General features: G+C 42.5%; 1 protein-coding gene across 4 annotated transcripts in view; it reads right to left on the bottom strand.

The window, feature by feature from the left end:
• Nucleotides 1-25,335, bottom strand: part of TCF4 (transcription factor 4) — a 180,102-nt gene that overhangs the window by 134,370 nt on the left and 20,397 nt on the right. The window lies entirely within an intron of this gene.

The raw sequence follows: 25,335 nt of genomic DNA, 5'->3' as shown, positions 1-25,335 counted from the left end.
CTCCATCGGCCCGCACTCCCCACAAAACCAGAGCAGTGCCCAAAACTGTTCCTATGAAAACTTGGACTGTTGGAGCTTTTAGGGCTGTAGAACCCTGTGATACCCTCATACCCAGCAAACATTACAAGCTCCTAGAAAAAGAGAGAAAAGAAAAGGGAGAAACGAAAAGAGAAGAGATACAATTGGGAGGTACAGCTATCTTTAGTTGGCCAATCACAATGTCCCGACGGCTGATTTACAACTTAGAAAATAGAGAAGATGAATAAATAAATACAATCAAACTGGTCCTGCAGAAGGTGTCCTCCTGCCTTCACTATTCTCGGCTCTAATTGAACCGATATAAAAGCCTGGCAGTCAGCGGAGTATAATTGTGTGAAATGAAAGCAGAAACGGAAAAATATTGCCTAAATGAAGCATAATATGATTATTAAAAACTGATGGCTGCAATTATACCTTCAAGGGGCACAAAATTGACCAGTACTTGATCCCACGGCAGAGAGAGAACAAGCAACTCAAACTGGACCACCATCTAAAACAAACGTTATTGAACACCGCATAGAAGCGTTCCAGAATTTGAGTTGACCAAACTCTTTGATGTGGATCGCTCAATGCCACCCACAAAACATAACAGAGACTTGAGATCAAAAATTGTAGGACTCGGGAGACGAGTCAAGAGATTTCATAAAAAACACAGAAAAAAAGCCAAAAAATAGGGAGAAGAGAGAATGAGGGCAATAGAACTTCGGAATGTAAACATGCACGGGATCGCCACATGGTTGCTGAATCAAAGATGAGACCAACGTCCGATTAAGGCTTGAGTCTTTACAGCAAGAAAAAAATGGCTCAACTAGATGGGCCGAATGAGTCTGATCTGCCACCAGATTCTATGGTTTCTGTGAAATTTTGAAACTTAAAAGATTAATATCTTGTATATACAATTGTTGAACTGAAATACTATAGAGGATAACGCGGCAATTTTACAAGTCCTTAAACCTGCATGGGGGGGGCATCAACATGGCAAAATAGCATACAAAAAGTAATAAAGGCAAAAGGACTTACAGGTCATAGTCTGAAAAGAAGTGTGGTTGTAACAAAAAAGTCATTTCCATGCACGGCCCTGTATAATGTATTGATAAGTCGGTGAGGTTTCTCCACACTCCATTCATTGGATTATACATTGTGCAGGGCCAGCTCAGCCCGACAAGGGGGAGGTTGAAACCGAGATAAAGAGACGCATAAGGATCGTTGCTCGTGAGTCTGCGTTCTGCATGCAGTCTGCGTTTTGCAAGCGCAAAATATTTTACATATATACCGTAGTCATTTAATTTTATGATTGGATGGTTTTCCTCTTTATGAGATATTATTATTAATATTATCTTTTATTTATATAAAACGCCAACAGTTTCCGCAGCGCTTCTTACAGTCCATACGTTCAAAGCGTCTGATAAAAGTAGAACCGACGGACTGAGACGAACCGACACATTAAACCCGGGGGGATTTTTTCTTTTCTTTCAACGAAACTGGAAGTTGTGGGCAAGATTCAGAGACTGACTATACGTGTCCCCGATCTCATCATAACCAGCGAGCCGCCTCTGGTAGTTTCTCCATGATTAAGCAAAGAGGTGGCTTTGCAAAATGCAAATATCTAAAAAATATAGTTTAATTGTGCCTGATAACTATAAGATTATATATATATTTTATATATATATATAAATTATATAATAACCACAATTCGGCCTTGTTAAATTCCCTTCTGCTGGGAGGCTGTTCCATTCATCTACCACCCTCACAAAAGCGTTTCCATCTAAGCCTTTGAGCCTCTAGTTTCAGACGATGACTTCTTGTTCTAACATTTGAATAAACTTTACTCCTGTACTTTGTTAAAGCCCTTTATGTATTTAAATGGTTCTATCGCATCTCATCTCTCTCTCCTTTCCCTCTTCTCATCTCGATCGTGAGATTTGTTCTCACTTCGGCTAAAGTTTAGTGAATAAACCTCTAGGTCTACAAGACGCTGAAAAGGGGGGGGGGGAATGAAGAAGAGAAAAGATGCAAGGTGTTGATGACCAGGAAGAAACTCCTTGGCGAGATCATCACTTTTTCACGTTTCCTGCAGCTTTTTGCTCCAGCTGATACCATCAATCGGAAGCCATCATTCTCCACCACTTGCCACGAAAGGTCATCTATCACCGAGACATTACCGCGCAAGCCACGCGCTGCGTCCCGCTGGCCAACATCAACCAGCGGCTTTAATTAACAACGACAGATAAAGCCATTTCTCTGTCAGTAATGAAATTAAAGGCGGCTGACATAGTGCAGGGACGCGATACATACATTATTCACTAATTACAGAGTATATCGTGATCCCATTTAACGCAATCGTTACCGTGCCTTTTAACCACTCGTACATCGTTACCTTATACTGTGACTAGTTATGTAAAATGCATTAAATAATAAAAAAATAAAAAAGGAAACAAAAAATTATTTGAAAGACATAAATAGTAATTCTGCACATATACACACATATATATATATATATATATATATATATATATACACACACACACACACAAACATATACACACACACACACACAGAAATAATTTAGCATACAGTAGCAGGATAAAACATGGAAAATAAAGAGGCAAAAATAAAATTCAGAGCCACTTCCCAAAGCCAGTACCAGGCAGGGCACCCGCACTCGGCCATGTTTTCCTGGACAGGTATATATTTCCCATTTGGCAGAGCAGTACCTGTGAAGTGCTGCCCCCTGCAGTATGCGGGATGTATAACAGAGTCATCAGGTCTCTTCTGTGTGTTTATGCATCCCACGTCCTGCAGGGGGCAGCACAGATACCGCTTAACACGTGAACCGTACACGCATCATCGGCTGTACGCGGCCACCCTGGTACCAGGTCAACTGCTTTAATAAATCACCATTAACGGTCACCGGGCGTAGCGTTGGCAACCCGGCATTTTTTGTAAAAAAAAAAAAAAAAAAATTATTACAGGTATCACAGGAAAAAATATTGATATACTTTTCGATCTGGTTCTATTGTTCCCCACAGGCAGTATGATAAGGAGCCGGGGGGGGTTAGTAGATCGGGGCTCAGATAGAGCGAGATATGCAGCTGCCTGAAAACGTTATATATGGAAGAACAAGAACGCAAAGAAAACGGCACAATATTTTGGAAAGAGTTTTTAAATCTGATACTAGTAATTAACCCCTTAATGACAAAGCCCGTACATGTACGGGCTCAAAATGCATTGTTTTAACGCCCATTGTCCTTAAGGGGTTAAAATAATTTTGGATGAATAAATCAACAGGTATCCGATTCTTCTGGATAGAGGCCAATAATCCAATAAATATAGAGTTAGAATAAAATATTAAAATATTTTTATTACTTTAAGGTGAACCCGTGCCCATTTTCACCCTATTTGCAACAGTGAAGAACCCAGGAGCGCCACCACGCTTTGGGATGCGTCCTAAAAGGGAGCATTTTATTTTAATAGTATTTATTATATATATAAAAAAAAATAAATAAGAAATGGAGGGTGAAAGCGGGCTTGGAATTTTTATTTTTTTTTTAACCAAAAATTATTAAAAAGTGATATTGCTGGAGAACACGATTAGGAGATTATTGGAAATTCGCAGAAGAGAAAGACATTGGTGATCCATACGTTTAGCGTCGTCATGGGAAATCCCGACAAACTTTTATGTATTATTAAAGTGTTGTCGTCAAATCAAGAACAGCTCACGGACGGCGTAGAACTGGCAGAGACCTACGGCCCGCCCGATAAACACTTTATTACCGGCTCCCGGGGGCTTTTCCACAAAGCATTTGATTTGATTTGATTTCGGTGGTAGAACCAGCTGCTAGATGCATACACTAGACTCCAACTGATTCAATAGATGCCACAAACGAGTCAAAATTGCGTTTCAAACCAATATACACGTTTTTATGTCTGAAATCCGAAGTTCAAATAAACTCCTTAAAAGAGCCAATATAGAAGTTGCTGTTAAAGGAACACTTATGGCCGGATTTTCTCTTCTTGCGTTATTCCCCCGGCTTTTCCAAGCTCTGGATTATTCGCATCAAACCGTTTTATGTGTAGCTGTATACGCTGCCCTATACCCACCACCCCACCGCTGGCTCACTCGAGAGTTCAAGGGGGTCTAACGGGACCCCCTGTGCGCACGCACAGAAAAAGCTCCCATTGATATCAACGTGGGAGCTTCCTTGCCACTGATTGGACCGTGGAAGGAGCTGCAGCTCCTATCTCCCCCCCAACAGATACAAAATACTATGCATTCATCATCGGGGGGGCACTAAATTTAATCCATTTAACATAAAAAAATCTGTTATTCTGTGAAGTCACATCAGCTTTCAGGACCTCAAAGGTCTTTTCTTTAGATTAAATGGCATGTTTGTTTTTATTAAGTAAAACACTATAATACACTGGTTTACTGGCGTAAAAAAAAACAAAAAAAAAATGAAGTAGTATTTGGGTTAAATAGCAGTTCCACTTTAAAATGTGAATATAAAAATAATAATATCAATGATATCGATGATAATATAAAAAATGACAATAATATCAATACTACTATTACTAATAATACATATAATGTAATACTTATTATTATTATTATTAAGCAGTACAGAAAACCCCGTCTCTCAGATACGTCAGATCCCCCTATAAGGCTTTACATTCTGCAGTCGGAATATGTAATCACGGCTGTGGGGAGAGCTGGCACGTTAATCACACGCACACGCGGCTTTACCCGTGGCGTGTACCGTGTTCATGAATGTGTGTTTTTGCACCTGTCGGTAATTGGCAGCGAGCGCGCTTTCTTTTCCAGGTGAGAAAGAGCATTGACAGCCTAACACGTCGCAGGTACACCAGGGAGGCAAAACATATGTAAAAAGACTTTTAAACTATTTATTGTTTGCTTTGCAGTTGTGTTTGCAGGTTTTATCACATCCCCCCACACGTAACACACGCTAGGTTGGTTTCATGAAGAATAAGCCCTTTACCTTTCCTTGAGGTCTCCGTCTAGAGACTCCGCGGAAGGAGGAACGCGGTTCTCACAACGGACTTCAAAACGATCGATAAATGATAAATAAATGTATCTAGGAAACCGAGATGCGGCAAAACGTGGCAGAACACACAAAATCTCTCCACCAATCTCATGCGCTGCGGCCCCCTTTTCTTAACTAAAAGGGGAAAATTGCCTAATGGCCAGGGGGTAATGATCCAAATCAAACACAGGTTTCTTCCATGGTATACACATAAGCATAATATATACTTCTAATGGCTAAAACAACATGAAGATTTTTTATAAATGTAATAATAACAATAATAAAAAAAATACATCTTTTGAAATGTGTTTTGTATGGAGGCAGCCGTTGTTGTCGGTCATGTGATATTTTCAAACACCACACTGAGCTGATGCTTTATGGCAATCCTAATGAAGTCCATTTCTCGATAGACTTTCATTAATCAGAGTGTCTAACTGGGTGAATAAGACTGAGCCATTCTATTGTTTTCCCGCAGGCAGTATAATAAAGGAGTCAGGGTGTTTGTTTAAGGACAGCCCGTTGTCCTTAAGGGGTTAAAAGATAGAATCTCTAATTCCAACCGCAGAGTGAAAGGAACGTCCCGTGCAAAAACACCTAAAGAGAAGAAAGGCCCTTCCTATCTAAACGTCACATCCATCGAGATTAAGCGCGTGATTAAAGTCCACTTCAAAACCTTTACTAAAATGACATTAAACGCGAGCCGGATCCATTTCCATTTAAAAGGTCTGCTTTCTGCTGCACATCGGAGGCTAAAAGAGAACAAAACTGCATAGAAAGAAAACACATAATAATAATAATAATAATAATAATAATGGCGGAACAGTGATGGGATTTGGGGGCCAGCACATTCTTTTGCTTATTCCTCTTCTCGGGGCCATGATCTGAAACTAGAGTTTCAGAGATTTAGATTTAATTAAAGGAAGTTTTACTCAACTACGGCTGGTAGATAAGTAGAACAGCCTCCCAGCAGAAGTGGTAGAGGCTAATACAGTGAGGGAATATAAACATACAAACATCAGCATACGGCTCCTGGATCTAAAACGAGACCAACGACTGATTAAGGTCTTTACATCAGGAAAAATATGCATTCTAGATGGACCACATTGTTGTCCATTGCTGTCAAATTCCACCTTCTGCTTTCTTCCCAGGGGAAGCTACATCCATGGAACCCCCTCCTCCCGATTTATTTGCCCCTTTCCCCAATGCCGTGGAGCATACGATATACTGACCACCAGTCAGCTCCAGTGCTGGCTCTGTTCAGACTAGAGCCCTGCGCGGGACTACTTTTTTAATCCCGCTCCCGCGGATTTTAATCCCGCTCCCGCAATGTTGGTGCTCCGCTCCCGCCCGCTCCCACCACATTTGTGGCCAATCCCGCCCGCTCCCGCCACATTTGTGGCCAATCATGCCCGCCTCCTTACCTGATTTCCCGCGCAGTCCCGCGCGGCTGCCCTCGAGTTGTTCCCTCACGGAGTCTCTTCTCTTGCTCCGCCCAGGAACAAGGTGGAGTCACAGGAAGTGACATCACATCACGTGACTCCGTTTTGTTCCTGGGCGGAGCAAGCTAGGAAACACTGTGAGGGAGCAGCAAGAAGGCAGCCTTGTGGGACTGCGCGGGATTACCGGGACCCGCAGGTACAGTGCCTGACCGCCCGCTCCCGCCCGCAGCCCCAGCAAGACCGCCTGCGCCCGCAAGTTTTTTGGCGGGTCCCACGGGACCCGCCTCCCAGTGCAGTCCTCTAGTTCAGACCCCAAAGCACATGCATGGAAAAATTTAATGGGAGTCATTTCCTGACACTGATTGGCTGCTCTAGCGACGAATCATTGGCAAGAAAACGCCCTACCATAGAGGAGGAGGGCAGCTGCTGCAGCAGGGCTGCAACATCTATATCAGGTAAGAGTTTTATTTTGCGAGTAATGACCCCGAATGTAAAAAGTCCTGTGTCGGGAATAAAATCATGAATGTTTTATATGTTTGGAGACAGCATAAGGAAGCACCCCATTTTTTTATTTTAGTTGAATTAAAACAGTAGTAATCCAATCCAACAATATATATATATATACTTAATTAAATTTAATTTGCCTTTATTCATTCTCCTCTATGGATTAGAACCAGACCGGTTTTTGCTCCATAAAATGAGAGTGCTGCCATCCGACTTCGAGATATGAAAATTGACCATAGATACAATCAAGTTTTTAAAAAGCAAATTTTAAGTAATTTTCTTTGTTTCTACCTATTATTTAGGGGGGAAAAAAACCTCAACAGCTTAAAATTGCTTACAAGGAGTCAGATTGACATCTGATTTTAATTATTCCCCCCCCCCCGCTTTTGGTGTTCCTGCCAACTAAGCAGCATTCAGCTTGAACTTATGAGCCTCCAACCAACCATATTTAACCAATCCGAATCGTAAAATGTCTGTCCTTATATTTTTTAAAAAAAAGTTTATTGGTCTGCAGACGTCGTTAGAGGCGCTTTCAACAATCTTGTTTGTTCTTCTGAGTAGCACAAAAAGCTTCTGAAAGGGCAGGTTGGATTCTAAAAGAGACTGATGTGACCTACAGGGAACACATTTTACAACGCCGAAACAAACGGAGAAAGACGTTCGCAGATTAAAAACTCTTTAAAAAGAAACATCTTCTCTGGGAAAAAAAAATAATCACATTGTAGGTGAAAACAGCTGGAATGGGGAAGCGTCTGCGCTTTCATCCTACCGTCTTTGATCACAGTGTATCATGTATCAATAAAAAGAGAAATTAATGCCGCTTGAATCTTATTTCAGGAGCAGGTAAAAGAAGGGAATTGTAATCTTTAAAAATAATAAAGGAGAAAAGACGACGACGAAGAAGCTAAAGCAGCGAAAAAGGGTTCTTTACAGTAAGAGCAGTAAAGATGCGGAATCCACTCCCCACATCTGATTCTATGGATGCCTTTAAATAGGGGCTTGATCAACAGCGGGGTTGAATCGGACGGGTTTATGCCTTTTTCCAGCCTAAATTACTATGTTACCGTGTTTAATTTACTGGAAGCGATTGTTGCGGTCTACAATTTAAACCGTCATTGTTTCCAGAGAAGAGACTTCTTAAGTAACAATACATTTTTTTTCCATGTTGGCCCAATAAAAAGTATTAACAAAGACAAACGGCTTGGCAAAATGACAAATATGTTTTGAGTTTTACTAAGCGGACATGGTTTGGTTATTCGTCGGTTATTTTTAGGCAGTCGTGGGAGGCTCCAGGCTGCCGTCCTGATGTCCCGCGAGTTAGGATCCCTTGTACCCCCACTAAATATATTTTATATATTATATACAGAAATATAGCGGCCTTGTATTGGGGATAAGCCCAATGCTGCGTACAAACTTTTACCCAATATTCAAAATAGATTAGTGCACATTAATGGTATTTCTCACAAAAAGGGGCAAATTAACGGCACTTTTCAATGTGAGCATTGTAAGCAGTGCCAGAATACAAGAAATGCTAAATACGTAAACCATCCATATAACAGAAGAAACATTCACATTAAATAGTTTATCTCCTGTGCCACGGAGTATGTATATATATATACACACACACACACACTAATCGTGCCCATGTGTAAAGTTCAATATAAGCTTTTTGGATCCTAGAGCATCACATAGAGCCGGTCGTGTTGATAAAACGCATTATAACGGGCTGGGCAGGGATTTTAATTAGAAGTTACCCTAATTAAACAGTATAGGTGTTTTGGTACCTTGATAACGGCGTTTAAATGGCTACAAACAATCTTAAAAAGTTCTATCCTTCTTCTGGAGACCTGCTGCTGTTATACATATATATATTGTAACAGGATGGCCCGATCAAAACAAGAAACTCCGAACACCAGCAGAATAAAAGCAAGATGTGGTTTATTACAGATTTGTACAGTCCACAGCGATGCACTTCATAGTGTGAATAAACCAAAACAAAAACAAATCCTTTTGATACAGTCTGAGGGCCTCTGGCTTGCCTGCCTCTCACCCTATTCCCAGACAACTAATGCCTCTAACGGCCGCCCCTTTAAGCACCTGAGTTCAGGTTAATTGGCTCCACCTTGCTGACCTCCAGCAATTAACCCTCCCCATGCTGGGAATAATGAGCGTTCCAATCTGCCACTTATGTAGACAGAGTCCATTACTTTGCCACATACCCTCCCCCTCAGCTTAACACAGGTGTGTGAAGCGGCCTTCGACAAGAAACTGTGCACCCTAGACAATGCATCTGCATTGGCATGCAATAGCCCAGCCCTATGCTTCACAACAAATTTAAACTGTTGCAAAGAGAGGAACCAACGTGTGACTTTAGTATTCTTGTCTTTGTTGTTCTGCATCCATTGTAGTGGAGCATGGTCAGTGATGAGGGTAAAAGATCTGCCCAACAAATAATATTTTAATGTTTCAGTTGCCCACTTAATGGCCAAACATTCCTTCTCTACAGTAGCATACTTCTGCTCCCTTGGCAACAACTTACGACTTAAAAATAACACAGGATGTTCTTCCTCTCCTATCATCTGAGATAATACCGCCCCCAGGCCCACATCAGAAGCATCAGTTTGCAAAAAGAAATGTTCCTTAAAATCCGGGGCTACTAAAACAGGGTGCCTGCATAAAGCTGTACGCAAGTCTGCAAAAGCTTTTTCTGCATCATCATTCCATCTCACTGTATCTGGTGCCTTTGCTTTAATCAAATCAGTGAGAGGTGCAGCTCGAGTGGCAAAGTGGGGTATGAAGCGTCTATAATAGCCAACTATTCCTAGGAAAGCTTTGACCTGTTTCTTTCTTAGAGGGCGTGGCCAATGTTCAATAGCCTCAGCCTTAGTGAGTTGAGGTTTTACCAGTCCTCTCCCTACAGTATAACCAAGATATTTGGCTTCCATACATCCAATAGAACATTTGGCAGGATTAGCAGTAAGACCAGCTTTCCGAATACTATTTAAAACCGCTTCTACCTTTCCCAAATGGGAGTCCCAGTCTCGGCTATAGACGACTACATCATCTAAGTATGCAGAAGCATAATTGGAGTGAGGTCTTAGAAGTTTATTCATTAACCTCTGAAAGGTTGCTGGGGCTCCATGAAGCCCAAATGGCAAAACTTTATATTGGTACAGGCCTTCAGGGGTCACAAATGCAGTTTTTTCTTTAGCGGTTTCTGTTAATGGGATCTGCCAATAACCCTTTGTAAGGTCTAATACACTTAGGAATCTGGCCTGTGCCAGTTTTTCAATGAGTTCATCAACCCGAGGCATAGGATATGCATCAAATTTAGAGCATTCATTAAGTTTTCTAAAATCATTGCAAAAACGAACTGCCCCATCTGGCTTAGGTACTAGAACTATGGGGCTAGACCATTGGCTATGTGATTCCTCAATGACTCCCAGTTCTAACATTTTTGCTACTTCTGTTTGTATTGCACTCCTTTTTGCCTCGGGAACTCTATAGGGCTTTACTTTTACTGTAACTCCTGGTTCTGTGACAATATCATGGCAGATTTCACTAGTTCTGCCAGGAATACTAGAAAAAACATCTTTATGTCTTGATATCATTTCTTTAACTTCCTTCTGCTGTTCAGGGGTGAGATCAGCAGATATTTTAACATCTGGGTCTGGGGATTTATCTATAGCAACCATACTACTTTCTCTATCCTTCCAGGGTTTTAGCAGGTTTATATGGTAAATCTGTTCGACTTTCCTGCGATCAGGCTGTCGAACTTTATAGTTTACAGGGCCTACTTGTTCAATAATCTCATATGGGCCCTGCCAATGAGACAAGAGTTTGCTTTCGGCAGTGGGAACAAGGACCATAACTCGGTCCCCAGGTTGGAAAGAACGTACTGCTGCCTGGCGGTTGTAAATAACCTGTTGGCTTCTTTGCGCTTCCTCCAGATATTGTCTGACTATGGGAGAAATTTGTGTAATGCGCCCCTTGAGTTGCTCCACATATTGAATGACATTCTGTCCTGGTACCGTTTGTTCTTCCCACTCCTCCTTCGCTATATCTAATAAACCTCTTGGATGCCTACCATAAAGGAGCTCAAAAGGTGAAAACCCTACAGAAGATTGGGGAACCTCCCGAATAGCAAACAGTAAGTACGGTAGGAGAGTGTCCCAATTTTTCCCATCTCTATCAACCACTTTACGTAACATGTGTTTCAGGGTCCTATTGAATCTTTCAACTAACCCATCTGTTTGAGGATGGTACACAGATGTCCTCAAAGCTTTTATTTGTAACAAATGACACAACTCTTTCATTAGTCGGGACATAAAAGGGGTACCTTGGTCAGTTAAAATTTCTTTTGGTAACCCTACCCGAGAAAATACTTGAAGCAATTCTTTCGCTATGGTTTTGGAGGCAGTATTGCGGAGGGGAATAGCTTCTGGGTAGCGTGTAGCATAATCCAATATGACCAGAATATATTGATTACCCTTAGCCGATTTTTCTATTGGTCCCACCAAATCCATAGCAATTCGCTCAAAAGGGGTTTCAATAATTGGCAATGGGATTAGGGGTGCTCTTAGATGAGGTTTTGGGGTCGCTAGCTGGCAGTCTGGGCATGAGGCACAGTACCGCTTTACCTCTTCATATACCCCAGGCCAAAAAAATCGCCTTAAAACCCTTTCCTGAGTTTTTTCTACCCCCAAATGTCCCCCAAACAAATGAGAATGGGCCAATTCCAACACCTTCCTCCTGAAGGACCTTGGTACTAAGAGCTGTTCAAGTTCTTGCCCCTCCTCTCTGATCACTCTATAAAGTAGATCATTTCTAAGAATGAAATGAGGATACCTGTCTCTGGATTGCCCATCGATCATGGTCCCATTAACTTCTACAATTTGGTTACGGGCATTTTGCAATGTTAAATCATTGACTTGTTCCCTTCCAAACTGATTTAAACCAATGTCTAAATCCACAATATTAGCCTGTTCTCGGGTTTGGCCCTGGGATTCAACCAGTATTTCGGTTGAAGGGTTGGAACTAGTGCTCGGATCTTGTAAGGTCACACCTTCGTTTATCAAAGCCATTTGTAAGTTCCCAGTACCCCTATGCTTATCTTCCCTTCTCTCACGTCTTGTCTTGCGCCTTTTACAAAACAAATCTGGGTGTACCAATGGGAAAACACAAAACGGGTTCTCCTCTACAGACTCCCACGGGTTTTGAATCAGGCTTTGAAACGCCGGGAAATTACGTCCAAGAATAAGGGGATGGGGTAATTTAGGTACCACTGCAGCCACTACTGAAAATGTTTGGCCCCCATAGCCTATGTTTACAGAGGTAGTAGGGTATGATACAGTACAGCCATGTACACAGAGTATCCCAACCTTCTTACCTGGGAGCAACTGAGACGGTTGAATGAGACTGCTTGTCACTAAGGAAATATCGCTCCCAGAGTCCACAAGAGCTACGGTTTCCTTCCCATTTAACAAAACAGATTTATCAAACACACATTTTTCGGTCTGTTTCCCAACCAAACAGATTAGTCCACAAAAGTCATTTATAGCATTATACCCACATTCCATAGGTTCCTGCAAATGAGGACACATAGCTTTTATGTGACCTAGCTCCCCACACTCAAAGCAAGTAACTGGAGGTTTCCTGGTTTGCCATCCCTTTGAGGGTTTATAGTCCTGGTTTCCATCCGGAGAAACTTCAGGGCCTCCAGTTCGGATCACAACTTGATTTTTCCCATAGTTCCAGGGCCTTGAGCTTGTGAGCAGTCTTTGGTTCTGTTGCATTTTAGTCTGTGATGTAGATTTTAACTCTCTCACTGCTGTATATTGTTCAACCAGTGCCACCATTGCATCATAAGTGGTAGGGCTTCCCTGCCCTGCCCACTCTTGTAGGCCTTGGGGTAATCCTCGCAAAAAACGATCCAAAACCAAAGTCTCAATTATTTGAGCAGGCGTTGAACTCTCTGGTTTTAACCATCTCCTGGCCAGATGAATCAAATCAAACATTTGTGATCTTGGTGCCTTCTGTTCCTGGTATTTCCAATTATAGAACCGTTGGGCACGGATCACTGGAGTCACGCCAGTCCTTGCAAGAATCTCTGCTTTAAGAATATCATAACTAGCAGCCGCCTCTTCCTCTAGGTCAAAATAGGCTTTTTGCGCTTCACCAAGCAAAAAAGGTGCCACTATACCAGCCCATTGAGTGCGAGGCCATTGCTCTCTGATGGCAGTCCGCTCAAAAGCTGTTAGATAGGCCTCCACATCATCTTGCGGCGTCATCTTTTGCAGATACTGATTTGCACGGATTGGTTTTGGACTGCTGCTCTGTTCATCTGTGGTAGTTTTTGAGAGTTGCTGTACAATCTCTTTTAGGACAATCCTGTCCTCTTGCTGTGCTTCCATCATAGCTCCCATCTGAGCAGTTATCAGCCGGTTGGTTTCCTGTTGCACTGTAGTAGCATGCAGGAGGGCCTTTAAAACATCGTCCATGTTGATACAGGTTTCAAACAGCAATATCCCACTTCTGACACCACTTGTAACAGGATGGCCCGATCAAAACAAGAAACTCCGAACACCAGCAGAATAAAAGCAAGATGTGGTTTATTACAGATTTGTACAGTCCACAGCGATGCACTTCATAGTGTGAATAAACCAAAACAAAAACAAATCCTTTTGATACAGTCTGAGGGCCTCTGGCTTGCCTGCCTCTCACCCTATTCCCAGACAACTAATGCCTCTAACGGCCGCCCCTTTAAGCACCTGAGTTCAGGTTAATTGGCTCCACCTTGCTGACCTCCAGCAATTAACCCTCCCCATGCTGGGAATAATGAGCGTTCCAATCTGCCACTTATGTAGACAGAGTCCATTACTTTGCCACAATATATATATTTGAAGATGTTACGTATTATTTTGGAAAGGGATCTGATATTATCTACATCCGGATCCAGGGACACATGTGAACATGCTCCGTTTGAGATGCCAAGTAACACTGGTGTTCTTCTACATGCTTCCTCCCGTATAAAGTTCATACACTGTTTCTCCCATTGTTTCACACATATATATTGTTATAATATATAACTCACACACACACAATGTTATAATATATAATATACAACTCACACACATAGGGCTGCAACTAACGATTATTTTAATAATCGATTAGTTGGCCGATTATTTTTTCGATTAATCGGATAAAAAAAATGAATGTAAATTTTTCATTTATTTAAAATAATTTACTAAACAAATGATGTTAAATAGAAACAGCAGAATAAAAAAAACTTTGATAATAAATTTCTTGTCTTTATTTCCCAACCAGCCCTCCAATATATGCACATTTGAGCCCAGGCTTGCTACGCTGCCTCCCAGACATGCCATGCTGCCCCCCCACATATGCCACGCTGCCTACCATAGCACTCCGCGCTGCCTCCCACATCTGCCACTCCACGCTGCCTCCCACATCTGCCACTCCACGCTGCCTCCCACATCTGCCACTCCACGCTGCCTCCCACATCTGCCACGCCGCCTCCCACATCTGCCACGCCACGCTGCCTCCCACATCTGCCACTCCACTCTACCCCCCACATGCCACTGTGCCTGATACGCCTTATACCCCCTGAAACACCACTCCATCCTCCCCAGACATGCCACCCTGCCCTCCCCACATATGCCACATCTGCCACTCCACAATGCCTCCCACATATGCCACGCTGCCTCCCACATCTGCCACTCCACGCTGCCTCCCACATCTGCCACTCCACGCTGCCTCCCACATCTGCCACTGTGCCTGATACCCCACTCCATCCTCCCCAGACATGCCACCCTGCCTCCCAGACATGCCACTTCTCTACCCCCAGATATGCCACTCTACCCCCAGATATGCCTTATACACCCTGATACACCACTCCGTCCTCCCCAGACATGCCACACTGCCCTCCCCACATATGCCACGCCATGCTGCCTCCCACATCTGCCACTCCACAATGCCTCCCACATATGCCACGCTGCCTCCCACATCTGCCACTCCACGCTGCCTCCCACATCTGCCACTCCACGCTGCCTCCAACATCTGCCACTGTGTCTGATACGCCTTATATCCCCTGATACCCCACTCCATCCTCCCCAGACATGCCACCCTGCCTCCCAGACATGCCACTTCTCTACCCCCAGATATGCCACTCTACCCCCAGATATGCCTTATACACCCTGATACACCACTCCGTCCTCCCCAGACATGCCACACTGCCCTCCCAACATATGCCTTATATACTGTATATGCCTTATACCCCCAGATATGTCACTTCACTGCCCCCAGGATTTAGATTCCCCTAAATTAACCCTAAACTCCCCATTAACCATAACTGCCCCTAAATTAACCCTTAACACCCCCTTAACCACAGCATCCCCTAAATTAACCCTAAAGACCCCATCAACCACAGCATCCCCTAAATTAACCCTAAACACACCATTAACCACAACTGCCTCAAATTAACCCCAAACACCCCATTAACCACAGCTGCTCCTAAATTAACCCTAAACACCCAATAACCATAACTGCCCCTAAATTAACCCTAAACACCCCACTAACCATAACTGCCCCTAAATTAACCCTAAACACTCCACTAACCATAGCTGTACATATACTTACAGTTAGATGAGTGTCACAGCCATGTGGTTCTGGCCTGGAGAAGGAAGGAGCGGGGCCAGTTGTCACAGTGATTACAGGGAGGGGGAGTAAGTAGGAGCTGCTGCTGTGAGACAGTGAGTCAGACTAAACGGATTATATAATGAGGGGTATTTTCCAGAGCGTTTGCTCTGAAAAAACTCTCATTTTATAATCGATAATAATCGATTCAACTAATCGATAATGAAATTCGTTGCCAACGAATTTCATTATCGATTATTATCGATTTTATCGATTAGTTGTTGCAGCCCTACACACACATATAATGTTATAATATATAACTCACACACATAAAATGTTATAAAATATATAACACACACACATAATGTTATAAAATATAATATACAAGTCACACACACAATGTTATAATATATAACTCACACACATAAAATTTTATAATATATAATATACAAGTCACACACATATAATGTTATAATATATAACTCACACACATAAAATGTTATAAAATATATAACTCTCACACACACAATGTTATAATATATAACTCACACACACGTTATAATATATAATATACAACTCACACACATAAAATGTTATAATATACAATATATGTCACACACAATGTTATAACATAATATATATATAAGTCACACACATATACTGTTATAATATATAATATATAACTCACACACATATATATTATATATTATAACATTAAAAGTCACACTACCTGTATGTAGAAGTCTGAACATCTGAACACCACAACTCTCTGGAATACAGATGAATTTTATGAACAGCTGTGTGGTTCCTAAACCGTCTGGGATTCAGACCAAAAGCTGGCCGTGAATTAAGAGTAAGGAATTTCCAGACACAATCCGGGTTTATAGGGCTGCTCCCATTACACTCTCCATTTATTAATAAAAAACACATATATATATATATTGCAAAATTGGGTACCGCTTACAATCACAAGGGCAGGTGTTTTTCCTTCTTTCCCGTGAGATTAATAAGAATATGTAAACCAGGAGATTTTATGTGAGCCGAGGGCCGGATTAATAAAAAGTTCATTTTAACACATGGGGAACTATTACTTCGTGGCACCGTGTCACCTTCCTACAGGACACGTCTTCCCGTTGGCTATGGCTGATGCATGTAGGGCTAATTAAACCAACGGAAAAAAGTACCGTGCTAATAAAGTTCACAGAAGGGAGGACAAAAGGATACTATATCGCTATTTACGAATCACTTTGAAGTACTGTGTACTGGGAAAACTTTGTAGTGCGGGTAACAGAGAACAAGTACTGTGCAAAGGGTTAAAAATTCAAGCAATTCAGCCGGGAAACAACCCGGTTTGCCATGGCGACTGCACAACTTTCACCAATTTGCACTAGTACTTCTTTTTATATATATGCCCTCAATGGTACATTTGTTTCCGCTATTGGTTTGGGGGTTTTTTTGGGGGGGGGGCTGTGAGGAATCTGCCCCCCCAGGGCAATATGTACTTTGCAAACCTGGCCGCGCATCATTTGAGGGTTTCCAATCAGACGTAACACTAGTATAGCTCCAATGATCAAAAACGCCCTGCATGTGCGGATACTTAACGCCAGACAGACCCCTATGCACAGAAAGCTCCCCCGTATACATCAGGGGTCGACAATTTTGAATCTAGGAATCAGTCAAAAAACAAAGAAGCCAGTTTTCCCCCCCAAATTATGGTTTTATTTTGATATATTGAAAGTTTCGGTCATATCTTCCCTCTGTCTTCTGTTTAAACTGTTACGCCATCAGGTTGCCAGCTACCTGCTCTGGTATCTGTACTCAGGGGTTTCCATCTGCACTCACTGAGTGCGGATCACCTGCTACCTGGTTAGTAGGCTGTTCAACCTGCTTCAACCTGGATTCCTTACTCAGCGGTTATATAGGATCGGACTTCTTGCCTGTCCTCGTCTGGGACCCCGACATGCTTAAATCATATGCTCACAAACACCCTACGGCAACACACACATGCTAACACCATAAGCTCATATATACACTGATTCACACACACACACGCTAACACCATAAGCTCATATATACACTGATTCACACACACACACGCTAACGCCATAAGCTCATGTATACACTGATAAACACACTTATGCTAATGCCATAAGCTCATGTATACACTGATAAACACGCACACTATATACTCACATACACACTCATGCTAATGCCATACTGTAACATACGCTACACTCTCATACACATGAACACACTATGCGACAACATACATACACACTTACAATATACATATATAAAAAAATATACACTTTAACCAGTTTTTTTTCCCATTTTTCTTTATTTTTTTCCTTTCTTTCTTGTGAAGGATGCATATCATAGTACCTTAATACTAATTCATTGGGTGTTAGACGAAGGAAGGAAACGCGTTCTGTGTGTCACGAGAGAACATATACACAGCTGGTTAGGAACACAACAAGATGGAGAAAGAATATTTATAAGTATAATCCTCAGGGTTCAGAAAGAAAACTTCACGGACATGTATCCAAGCAACACGGAACCGTGTCGAGGCCGCCAAACACACTGGACACCAGAAGGCTGCTCGCCCTTTAGGGGTACGCAGTATAACACATGTCTTATTATACAATAATAATAATAGTATTACTGGCATAAACTCGTCTACTACCAAACTAGCAAGTGTCTGGCAGGTGTCCGGGGGAGCCGTGTTCAGAAGCAGGTATCAAATTATCTCTACTAGCTTCCAAAACATTGTAAAGAAAAGCCTCACTCTTATCTAAAATAAATATCCACAAAATATACATTATATGAGTCAGCATTTTTTAATGCAGGGCTTGACAAATTTGTTTTAAATCTAGGAGCCAGCTAAAAAAGTTAGAAGCCAGGACTTTTTTTTGCCCTACACTCACACTTTGCCCCAGCACCCAGCAATCACAGTACTGTCCAGACATAGCCAGGTTCCAGCACATCACTTAGAGCCCCCTGTGCCATGCTCCTCCCCCCACTTACACAACCATGCTATCACACACACTCATTCATATACTCATTCATACACCCTCCTTCACCCCCTTACCTGCACTGCAGATCTCTCACACACAGACTTCCATAGGGGCCCTGCTGAGTCTCTCTCTGTCTCTCTGCACAAACTTCTCTTGTCCCGCCCTCTAGGAGGAGGAATGGAGCAGTCGTGTGATGCGAGATGAATTCATGTGACTCCTCTGGTTTCCTGCTTCCTGTGGCCAGCACAAGAGACGCTGCTTGCACAGTAGGACACACAGTTAAGCAGTGCGGCCCCTGCGGGGATTATTTTAGGCCGTTTTTTTTTATTTCGGCATTTTGCCGAAGATGTGTTTCGGCCACCGGTTTTGCTCACAAACACCTAGGCGCCAGGACAAAATTATCAGTCGCCATGGCGACCTGGCGCCTGGGATTTGTCGAGCCCTGTTTTAATGTTATACATAATTTAAAGAGAAGAGCACCACATACGCATATAGTGAAACAAAAAAAATGGAGGCTTATCTACGAACGTTCCGGGAATTTGGCCCAAGGACGACGTCCTTTTCCATAATTTGTCAAAATCCAGAAAATGGTAATTTAGAAAAAAAAATAATTATATATAGATATACATATATCTAGCAGCAATGGGTTATCTGGCGTTTATGTCACCCTTGACCTATGATGAATGTGTTCCATTAATCTTCATAAAAATAAATAAATAATATGATGATGACCGGGCTCCGAACACGAGGTCACCGGCAGTTCCTTCCATTAAAAAAAAAACAACAACGTCCTGGATGTTATCTTTCCGGGCGCTTACTCTCTACCCACACGGTGACCTCCACGTTACTCAAAACCTGTCGACGCAACTAAACAACAAGCAATCCCACCGACCGTTAACAAATCAACGTGTACTAAAAGTATCTAGATAACCCTCAGATATTCCATATACCAATAATACGTTTTAAATCCCGTCATGTAAAATAAAATAAAAATTAAAAAATGAACTGGTAATGAGCAAGAATGTATTAACGATCAGTACAGCAGGCATTCACGTGTTTAGGCATGAATATTCCTTTTAATGAAGAACTGGATAACGAACTGTTAATCTCTGTATACAAAGCATTGAGGTTTTAGGCAACAATTAAAACGACAAAGCGAAGAACCATTCCATCCTATTCGGCAGACATCTCGAAAAGTCCCACAGACTCTACTTTAATGTCTACACATCATTTGTTTGGCATCAGCGCCCAGGAAAAGAGCAACCCGTAGGGTAGAAGGATTATTTACGGCCCACGATTAAATGTCTGGGCAACGATAGATCAACAAAACGCAACAGAAATAAAATATGAGTCAACTAGTCCGCTGCCAAAAAAGATCCCATTTTGCCGCCGCGTTCCATCCTCTGGGATCATGACAGATATACAGAATAAAAGCAGGACGTGTCTCATTTCCCTGGCCGCCCGTATGCTTCGAAACTTCCTTCCTTCGAGCGTTCCGTTTGCTCAGCGCCGTCGTTTGGGACCGCGGGGTTAACGCAATTAACATCCTGTTTATGTCTGACCGAGTCCCCTCCACGTATTGTCTCGATGCGGCCACATTAAGAGTAAAAAGGTGGCTGCCTTCATCCTCAAGGTCAATTTAAAAAATGTATCGAGTTGTATAGAGTCACACAGTTACAAGAAAATTGGGCCCGGGACCCAAGGGAAGGACAGGTGTGTGCCGTATCGCCCCGTACGTTTCGCAATCTCACAAACCACTTGTGTTGATGCTTCTGGCGATAGGGCCATATGGACTACTTCATAATCCGGTTAGGATTCACAAAGTCAGGGTTTCTTGCTTGTAATCCAAGATGATTGTTACAGTAATAAAAGGGTTAATTCGGTAACTTAAAAGAAGACGCAAATATCCCCACTATGTGATTTTAGTATCCATTGTGAAGGGCAGACCATCCCGAGCCCCTCTTTCCAGAAGGGCCGGAGTGACGTGGCATAATAAATATCAGTTAAACCAGCGTGATGACGTCCAATCTTACCAACTTAACGATGAGTTATGTATCGTCCTTGTTGTAGATGAAGTTCACTGGGAAAGGTCTCCACGAGACAAAATGCTTCTACTCTAAGACCATGAATACCTGCTTGGTTTTGGTTAGGGATATATTTGTGTGACGACCAGTAGAAAAATAACTTTGATTACTAACTAGTGACTCTCCGCCGAGAGGTTTATACGATGAACCATCAGATAATGGGGTCTATTCGCTGAGGGGAGCCATGTCCCAGCTCATTGACTTCACTATACATTATGAAGGGCCAACCTCAGTGAGCTTCTGCTGCAGGAAAAGCTTGGTCCGCCTTGCATAATGTATAGGTAAGTCTCTTAGCCCATTAAGTTATACATTAAGCAGGGCCAGCTCAGCCCTTCTGGCTGGGAGAACCTTCCAAAATGTCAGCGTTCCATTTCTGGTCTTGATACAAAAGCCAGTAATGCCACACTAGATAGGACGGACAACGTTAGACAATCCCTAATCACCCTCAGCCAGACCATGGCTGGAGATGCACAGACGTCTTTTTGCTCTCCGCATTCAGCCGGTCCGATGCTTCCTACAAACACAGAAAGGATACTCCGAGGAGCTGCAAATGTCCTCCAAATGTCAACTGCTTCCACTGCCTCCCAAAATTAATTAGCATGAAATTACAAATACACAACAGTCAACTTGACTTTAACAATGTCACCGCCAAAGGGTTAAAATATACCACTACGCAATATTCCCTTTATTAAATGTGGCCATTTTATCGCAGGCATGAATACAGAGAATCTGGGAACGCCATTCATGTACCTTAAAGACCCCCAGACTCTGGCCATGCATGACCCCAGAGATCTGAGGAATATATGGTCATCAAGCTTACGCCCTAGAGCGCCCTACCAAGTACCATCAAAGATACTACTTGGTCAGCTACCGGCCTCACTTAGTATCTTACACCGGAGGTACATCTAGTCTCATATTTCGTATGGGTCATTACAAAGTGTTCTGTTAGAGGACCCCAATAAAAACTCCACATTTTGAAAGCATATACATCAAAGCTGTGCAATATCTCAATAAATTATTAAACCTTTGATCGCTGAAAGGGTTAAATTTATATATATATATATATAACTACTTCTCTTCTTAAAGAGTTTGATGACACAAAATGTATACAGTATAAAAATAATTTTTATTGTATCTTCATTAGACTCAAATAGTTAGAGTGTCAATAATACTTAATTTGACTTTTTATGACAGATTTTGATCACAAAAATTGTAATTGATCACAATAAATGAATGTATAATAGGACAAAAATATAAATGCCCTATAAACAACCAGCTGAGAATGTCTTGGATTTCCGTAGAACGTTCGCACCTTGGGCCATAATTTATCAAACAGTGAAGCGGTGCTGCGACGCGGCGTTCGGTTCCTCCCATGATGCACGGGGAACAAACGTTCCATTTACTAGTCAGCATCTTCCATTATTTTAGCATCCTATTGTCACGGCTGAAAGCTGTAATTTCCAGGTGTACAGCGCATATTTAAAGTCACCAGAAAAAGTGCAATTTAAACCACCTAGTTCCACGCGAGTCAGAAGGATCTGCTGTTTTGAGTCCGAGATACTTTGTTTTGTAGATTTCTGTGGAAATCATCTGGTGACTCCCTATAACGGAATTTCTAATTTTTGATGTTTGATGCAAATGAATGAACAAATACGGTATTATATTACAGAAAACACACATTACTATACGATATACATGTACTCACATACTACACACAATATACCTATAGAGAGAGAGAGAGGGCACAGGGGGAGAAGGGAAAGTGAGGGGCAAGAAGGGAAAGCGAGGGGCAAGAAGGCGAGAAGGGACAGCGAGGGGGAGCGGCGAGAAGGGACAGCGAGGGGGAACGGCGATAAGGGAAAGTGAGGGGGAACGGCGAGAAGGGACAGCGAGGGGGAACGGCGAGAAGGGACAGCGAGGGGAACGGCGAGAAGGGACAGCGAGGGGGAACGGCGAGAAGGGACAGCGAGGGGGAACGGCGAGAAGGGAAAGCGAGGGGGAACGGCGAAAAGGGAAAGCGAGGGGGAACGGCGAGAAGGGACAGCGAGGGGGAACGGCGAGAAGGGACAGCGAGGAGGAACGGCAAGAGGAACTACAGAGAGCGTACAGGGAAAATATCTTGTAAATTTCGAAAAGGTACCACCTTTCCATTTTTAATGCCACGTAACATTAAATGGATTTATTTTGTTTTACAAGCTCTTTGTAAGTTTGTGGACTTTAAGGAAGTGAAGGAGTTATCACTGCTTACTAAATATATATAATAATAAATATACAGAAATAAAGAGACAACCAGGAACTGCCCTTTCAGATATAGGAAGGTTGGCAGATATGCTGATAGATATCAAACCTCACAACTACCACCTTCTAGTAACCCTGTGCTTTGCCGTAGTCTATCGTAACGCAATACAGTACAATACAGATTTAACACAAAGAAACACCAAGTGTTTTCCTCCTATTACAGATAAAATAAACCAATTTATCCTTCGTGAAATCCGTGACAGGCGGACCATAAAGTACAAAATGACGATTCTCAATTTCAATTCTCTACAGATCGCGTTGACTTTTATTGGCCAAACATGTATAAGTAGAGCGTTCGCAACCTTCACGTAACCCACATTGTAATCACTCTTAGAAAGGAGCACATGACCTTTATCGGGATAAAAGAGGAATCATTAATAATGCTGGACTACAAACTATATTCCGATATCATATCTCAAAAGTGACCTACTTGGCCTGGAATATCTTATGTATAAATACAAGTGCCGGTAATATCCTGCTCAGCCTCTTATATTCTTCTTAGTGGGAAGAAGAATATAAGACAATTCTCTCATGGTGGGTTTATTTTAAAGTAGAAATGTTAGAACAAGAGGCTAGAAACTAAAAGATGAAATTTAAGGAAGATTTACCTTTACTGAGATGGTGGTAGATAAGTGGGACAGCCTCTCAGCAGAAGTGGTAGAGGCTAATGCAGTGAGGGAACCATAGGCATTTGGGTCCTGAATCTGAGACGAGACCAACGACTGAATAGCGGGCAGAGCAGATTGGATGTTGAGTTCTCATCTGCCGTCACATTCTAATTATCTCTCACCTTTTTATGTATATACCAGTATTTGTTTTATTTTTATTTTTTAATTATTTGCCATTCTGGGGTCCATTGTCTCCGACTGCCCCACACCAGTACGATTTGCAAGAACGCTTTCCAGCTGCTGAAAACTAGAACCCCTGTCACCCCATCCAGCACAGCGATAACGTTACTAGAATACTGCGAATGGCATCGAAACTGGAATCATACTAATAAAAAATGGGGTCAAAATGTACAAATTACTGTAACTCTATATTTTAAAAAGAAACCCAGCTAGCAGACATTCTCTCGTTTTCAGGAAAAATTCCCTTAAAGAAAAAAAAAATTGGTTTCTTTTCATGTAAAATATTTCCCATTACACCCACCGATACTCTCTAACACCCAAAACGCATGACGAGGAACCGGTTTCATTTGAAGAGGAACTGAAAAAAGGGGTAAAGGGAAAAAAAAATATATAAAATTTTTTGAGCTACAATAAATATATTGCACATATAAATTTATAAACATGACTCAGCCAGACTCATGAAACACGAGGCCGTTTTCCAGTTGGTCTGCGAGTCCCCGCACCCTCGCAGTCCTAAGCAATCACGGAGTTTTGGCAGAGCGGGCGCCTGGCTTGTGATAGCATCCTCCTACAAAGACTGAACCGACACAAGACGCGATGATGTATTTACAGAACAGAAAACCTTCATTTCCCTGTTTATTAACGGTGCGGGGTTCTCGGCCCCCGGAGCTTGTGATGTGCCGCGCATTGAAGTTGGTCAGATCCGTCCTCCATTGAAGCCGGTTTAGGATATTTTCTTTTTAATTTAAAGGAAAATGGGTACGAGCTACAAATGTGTGAAATTAGAAATTTCAGAACATACTTAGCAGCTCCTGGAAGCCTTCTTGGCTCATCCCCCCCCCCCCCTGTCCTCCATTCCTTCCACCTCTCATCTAGTCCCACTGCTCCATTTATTTATTTTTTTTTTTAAACCCCCACTGCACATATGCTATATAGGGGCTCCTCTGGTATTTATTGAATTCAGGTGTTTCGATCAGACCCATTGCATTGGTGTATAAAATCAAGCACCGAGCCATGCAGCCGGCATTTACAAGCATTCGCAGAAAAAAAATGATCACTGAATTGACACGGGGCGCTGCGGTGGGACGCGGGGCGCTGCGGTGGGACGCGGGGCGCTGCGGTGGGACGCTGCGGTGGGACGCGGGGCGCTGTGGTGGGACGCGGGGCGCTGGTCTGGGGCTGTTATTCAAGGTTTGGGTCTCTTGCTTCCAGTGAAGGGAAATCTCAATGCTTCAGCATTCCAAAACATTTTGGACAATGCTCTGCTTCTAACTTTGTAGAAACAGTTTGGGGAAGACCTTTTCCTATTCTAGCAAGCTCCATAAAGACATGGTTGGATGAGTTTGGGGTGGAAGAACTTGACCGGCCGCGCAGAGCCCTGACCTCAACCCCATCGAACACCTTTGAGTTCAACT

This window comes from Spea bombifrons, chromosome 1, assembly GCF_027358695.1.
Source record: "Spea bombifrons isolate aSpeBom1 chromosome 1, aSpeBom1.2.pri, whole genome shotgun sequence".
Lineage (NCBI taxonomy): Eukaryota > Metazoa > Chordata > Amphibia > Anura > Pelobatidae > Spea > Spea bombifrons.
The sequence above is the reverse complement of the archived record's forward strand: the minus strand, read 5'-3'. Positions and strand labels throughout refer to the sequence as shown.